Here is a 6,772-nt window from a genome sequence, read left to right on the forward strand (position 1 = left end):
GAGGGTCTGTGTTGTTTTAGATATGAGATGTTATTATTGTTTATTCTAGCCTCTTTCTTCCGCATTCAGTCTGTAAGAAACTCTCAGAAGTTGAAAAAGCAGATTTATCTTTTCAATACGTGGCTCTTACAAGAAAAAGGCGTCTCACCTAAAAATGATGTCTCTGCTCATGTGTCATGTAGAATTAAGGTGCCGGTTAAATCGTTCACAGTTATTTAGCTATTGTGTGTCTTCATTACATGCTTCAGATATTACAGCGCACATATTTATTCATCTTTGTCATTTTTTTCTGCAATAACTCATGAAGATGTCTTCTGTACTAATGGTACTCTATTTTCTTCTGCACACCTCTCTTTCTCTCTCTCTCAAATATGAAATGGATTCTCTTGAAAAATGAGACGCTTCCATCAGCCGCTCTTTGTGTTTTAATATATCAAACTGATCCAAATTAATTCTCCACTAGAAGGTGTTGGATAAATACGGCCATTTACTTGATCACCTTGAGAGCGTGAAAAAAATGAACGCAATAATGCAGATCACATTCGGTGTTCCTAATGCATTTACATATTACAATGACATGAAGCCTCAAGCTGTAATTTCTTGTTACACACACACACACACACACACACACAGAGAGAGAGAGAGATTGTGTTGAAATGGCATATTAGTTTAGCTTTTGAATTTTAATTTTTTTGCCTTAGAGCCGTAAGACTGACCGCAGCGATCCCTTCCCCCAAACACATTACAGCAGTGATGGGGATCTCCGTCCTGATTTTTAATGGCAGATGAGATGAGTGCTTCTGTTATATTTCTTATTTTACATATACATCAAATCCAGTTATCACACTCTCTTAAATATTAAGATGCTACCTGCTGTCATAGAAGAACCATTTTTGGCTAAATGGTTCCATAAAGAACCTTTAACATCTGAAGAACCTTTCTGTTTCACAAAAGCTATTCTTAGATGATAAAAGGGTACGAAAGAATTGGGGAACATTTGAGAAACCAAAACTTTTTTGGTCAAAAAGTATTGTGAGAGTATAGTGAAGGTGGCCACACTCTTAATAAAGGTGCTACACAATGCCATAGAAGAACCATTTTGGCTGTATGGGTGAAAAAAGAATATGGACATTCTTAATTTATTTCATTAAACCCAACTTTTAGGTTTATCCATATTTGACCAGACTTTGGGTTGAAACCACCCAAAATTTAGTAAAAATTGCTGGGTTATTTCAACCCATTTTTTGGAACGTGTATTGACGTGAAGTGACTTAAACTGCAATTCATCGACGGGCCGCTAGAGACAGGCTCCAAAAGGGGGTCAAATCCCCATAGGCCAGTGGCGGCCGGTGACTTCTTTTTTCGAGGGCGCTCAATGCGAAGTTTGTCACAACATGTATGTAGTCTGTTCTTTTTTTTAAAATATGTGTTCTGGGCATCTAGAGATCATGTGTGCATCACGTGTCTTGTCAAAATAAGTGCCTGCTGTGGACACGTCTAAAGGGTTTATGATAAAAGAGATGCACACATTTGCCAGATACTCACATAATCTCATGCGCAATCACAGTTTACTGTTAAGGGAGTGTCTTGCATGTATTTTGTGAACGTGAGCGTCTCTTTTATCATAAACGGTTTTGGCGCGTGTGCAGCAGGCACTTATTTTGACAAAACATGTGACGCATATGGCTTACATGATGCAACAAACACATATTTTGAATTAGCACCCCTCAGATGAGCAGTCACAAGCCGCCACTGCCATAGACCCTCCCCATGTTAAAATGGCCAACTTTACAGCAGAAAATAATGCGTTTACAGCCTGGTACAAAAAGTGTTTTTGGTCTATATAGATAATTTTGCCTTTCATGGCAACTGTGAGGGGGGTGAATTTTTTGAAACTCATCCCTTTAAATTATATTAAACCTTAAAGTTCTGCATAATTTAGGGCGTGGCTATTTGAGTGACAGGTGAACTGCCACTGCTATCACTACCATCAAGCTAGGCGGATGTGGTTTCAGCAACCAGCCACCTCAGCTTCACCCATGTCCCGCCTCTTTACCCATTTTCGATTTTATCCGCAAGTGATGCTTGGTGACATACGGCCCAGATGGCGACGGCAGGCACCGCCAACAATTAACTTCAAAAAAGCTCTTTGCAAATCTACGGGTGACATCATGAACACTACGTCCATATTTCTGTTAAAAAATAAGTATTAGTAAATACTGTTGAAAATGCAAAGTTCAACCTTACAATGAAAAAATTTAGTTTAAAGAGGCCATGGCATGAAAATCTGACTTTTTCCATGTTTAAGTGCTATAATTGGGTCTCCAGTGCTTCTATCAACCTAGAAAATGTGAAAAAGATCAACCCAGTAACTTAGTTTTGGTAAACCATTCTCTACAAGCACATGAAAAAATAGGTCGTTGAAATTTGGCTCTCCTTATGATGTCATAAGGAGCTCTTATTATAATAATACCACCTCTTAATCTTCACTATCCAACCACAGCACTGACATTTAGTGCAGAGAAAAGCACAATTGAGTTTTAATTGCAACAAACCACCATCATTGTGATCAGTGTTTGAATTTCATCAGCTCATTTGCATTTTAAAGGACACACCCAAAACGGCACCTTTTTGCACACATCTACGAAGTGGCAATTTTAACATGCTATAATAAATTATTTATATGGTATTTTGAGCTAAAACTTCACATATGTGCTCTGGGGACACCAAAGATTTATTTGACATCTTAAAAAAGTCTTGTGCCATGGCCCCTTTAAACCAAACGTTTTTAACCAAACTGATATCTCAGATGTCAATATTTGGTGGCTTAAACACCCATGCGAGGTCTCTGTTTAAGTTTTCAAACATTTTGGTAAATTATTTTTCCATTAGTGAAGCTTTCGGAATTGTCACTACTATAATAAAGAAATTTGACATCCACAACGTTGTTTCTTCCTCATAAATGTGCAGACGATAATTAAAATAAAATGAATATATTTGTTCTGTGAAGACCCTACATTGGTTGGGTATTATTGCTTCTGGTTTGTGCGTTTTATTTCACAGTATTCCTATAAAGTATGTTGTCTCTCAAAAAAATGTGTACTTTTTTCACATCCACATAGAAAACATGAGTATAGGACTCAGGGGCTTAGGAAAATATAAACAGATGGTTTAATATATTGGTAATAAAAATTTTTTTGGAGAAATTGACTAATTGACTAATAATGCACATAACACAAGAATTGGCTTCTCAACTCTACAAAAAAGCTGTATTGTCATGACACCACGTAAATGTATTCTGTTAGTGTCAGCACACTTAAATGTCCGCTTACTAAAGCACAATCATCGTTCATAAAGTATGCATGCTTCTGTTGTGATTGTTCAATCCCCTAATGGCCAGGCAGGTGTGAGACATGCAAATATTACCCAGCCTCCACTGGGGCCGAAACCTCCGCATTTGAGTGCATTTATTTATTTTCTGTCCGCGGCCTAGGGCATCGGAGAGCACGTAACCACTGTTATCTTTAGGAGGCGGCATTACAGACGCACACAAATCCATAAATGTTAGCCACTAATGAAGAGAAAACACACACACACGGCAGAGACTGAACCGCATGTTGCCACATCACAAACATGAAGCCCGGGCCCAGGTGGATTGGATGCAAGCTGTTCTCGGCAGCCCCTCCCGGTCCGAACGCACACTCCCAGCATGCCGAGCTGTCAGCCAGGAATCTCTCATAATGAAGGCTAAAATATTTTATTCAGATTTATTAATTTGAAAATGAAGCGTGCCTGTCGGCAGAGGGACAGCGCTTCTCAATCTGTCATCTGTGAGCCGGCGTGCGCTGACATCGCCATACATTTGTCTTGTCGTATCTGACAGTCAGATTCTCCCGGGCGCCTCTCCGTCAGGGATCACCCAGGGATTTTTTGAGAGGAATAAAACACATCCCGACAAGGAACAGCCTCTTTATTAATGCAAATTAGGCCTGAAAACATGCCGGCACCAGGCACTTGGCTTTAGACACCTGAACGTGTGTGTGTGTGAGAGAGAGAAGGTAGTTTTAATAAAAGCAGTGTGCCGGTGGATGAGTGACTGTGGGGTTGAGATCTCCCACACAAATCTGCCACTCTCAGCAGTGACAGAGCCCTGGAGCTACAGAGGGTTTATCTCACCAAAGACCGTCCAGATACAAACCAACACAGCCGCCCACCGGGACTCTCGCTCACCCGCTGTCTTCGCCGCAGTAAATTGGGTGGCCGAAAGCAAACGCTGGCATGGAAGTTCCAGTCGTTTGTGGTAACTTTTACTTTTCCATCACGTTGAAAAACAATGTGACTGGAAGTAACAAACTAATAAATTTAGACCTGCATAATCCCATTGACCAATTAATGTCTGATGTGACAGGTTCAACATTCATGTCAATGGAAAACGTACAATTTCTGTTTTAGTGGAAGTAATTTTAATAAAGTTAAATTCAAAGTGTTCAAATGTTTATATGATTACATCTCAACTAAATAGTGATATATCACATATACAGTACAGTGGGGTCTCAAGTCATGCGATTAAAATAGAATTCAAACCTGAAAATAGAGTCAAATGGAAAACAATGAAACATTATAACGTAAAATGATTCTGTCCAATTTCCATGCCACTAAACAAATGTAAGCAAATTGGTGACATTAACCTTAGTAAGCCATTTTTAACAAAGGTACAGATGCTTCTCTCTCTCTCTCTCTCTCTCTCTCTCTCTCTCTCTCTCTCTCTCTCTCTCTCTCTCTCTCTCGTAAATTGAAGTTGGTGGCCACAGGATTGTTAAAAAGGTTAAGCTGTCAATCAAAGATGACTGAAGTGCTGTTGCATGATGGGATTGCTTGTTTGTAAGATCTGAGATGGGATTCTTCAATTACTTAAATGGATGAGATGTGTAAGGGGACACAAGCCACTCAGATGGCCTAATTGTTTATTTTCTCCAATAACATGGTGGTCATTTCATTCTGAGACAGACAAACCAGACTGATCTCACAAGAATTTGTACGTATTTTATGGGTTTGGTACAAAGTGAATCATACAAAAACATCCGGTTATCATTAAAAAGAAAACAATAACAAAACCCTGCCCCTAACCCCAACGTCATGGGGTAAAAACAAATTGCACAAAAACATATGATTATCAAAAAATAACAACAATGACACCTGCCCCTAACCCCACGTCATCACAGGGTTCAAAGCAAATCGTAAAAAAACAAACGCTTATCATTAAAAAAACTATAACGAAACCCCGCCCATAACTCCCAACGTCACAGGGGTCAAAGCAAATCGTAAAAAAACAAACGCTTATCATAAAAAAACTATAAAGAAACCCCGCCCATAACTCCCATTTTACCCCTCACAGGGGTAAAAGAAAATCGTACAAACACATGTGATTATCATAAAAAAAAACAATTACAAAACCCCTCTCCTAACCACAAAGTCACAGGGGTCAAAGCAAATCGTAAAAAAACATACAATTATCATAAAAAAACTATAACGAAACCCCGCCCATAACTCCCATTTTACCCCTCACAGGGGTAAAAGAAAATCGTACAAACACATGTGATTATCATACATCATACAAAAACATATGATTATCATAAAAATAACAACAATGACACCTGCCCCTAACCCCACGTCATCACAGGGGTCAAAGCAAATCACACAAAAACAAACGCTTATCATTAAAAAAACTATAACGAAACCCCGCCCATAACTCCCATTTTACCCCTCACAGGGGTAAAAGAAAATCGTACAAACACATGTGATTATCATAAAAAAAAAACTATAAAGAAACCCCGCCCACAACTCCCAACGTCACAGGGGTAAATGCAAATTGTAGAAAAACATGCAATTATCATAAAAAAAAAAACTATTACAAAACCCTACCCCTAACCACAAAGTCACAGGGGTAAAAGCAAATCGCACAAAAACATGCGATTATCATAAAAAACTATTACGAAACCCGCCCCTAACCCCCAACGTCACAGGGGTAAAAGTAAATCGTACAAAAACATGCGATTATCATTAAAAAAACAAAAAAACAATTACAAAACCCCTCTCCTAACCACAATGTCACAGGGGTAAAAGCAAATCGCACAAAAACATACGATTATCATAAAAAAGTAACGAAACCCGCCCCTAACCCCCAACGTCACAGGGGTAAAAGTAAATCGTACAAAAACATGCGATTATCATAAAAAACAATAACGAAACCCTACCCCCTAACCACAATGTCACAGGGGTAAAAGCAAATTGCACAAAAACATGCGATTATCATAAAAAAGTAACGAAACCCGCCCCTAACCCCCAACGTCACAGGGGTAAAAGTAAATCGTACAAAAACATGCGATTATCATAAAAAACAATAACGAAACCCGCCCCTAACCCCCAACGTCACAGGGGTAAAAGTAAATCGTACAAAAACATGCAATTATCATTTAAAAAAAAACAATTACAAAACCCCTCTCCTAACCACAGAGTCACTGGGGTAAAAGCAAATCGCACAAAAACATGCGATTATCATGAAAAAGTAACGAAACGCCCCTAACCCCCAATGTCACAGGGGTAAAAGTAAATCGTACAAAAACATGCGATTATCATAAAAAACAATAACGAAACCCTACCCCCTAACCACAATGTCACAGGGGTAAAAGCAAATCGCACAAAAACATGCGATTATCATAAAAAAGTAACGAAACCCGCCCCTAACCCCCAACGTCACAGGGGTAAAAGTAAA

This window comes from Misgurnus anguillicaudatus, chromosome 8 (genome assembly GCF_027580225.2).
Source record: "Misgurnus anguillicaudatus chromosome 8, ASM2758022v2, whole genome shotgun sequence".
Taxonomy (NCBI): domain Eukaryota; kingdom Metazoa; phylum Chordata; class Actinopteri; order Cypriniformes; family Cobitidae; genus Misgurnus; species Misgurnus anguillicaudatus.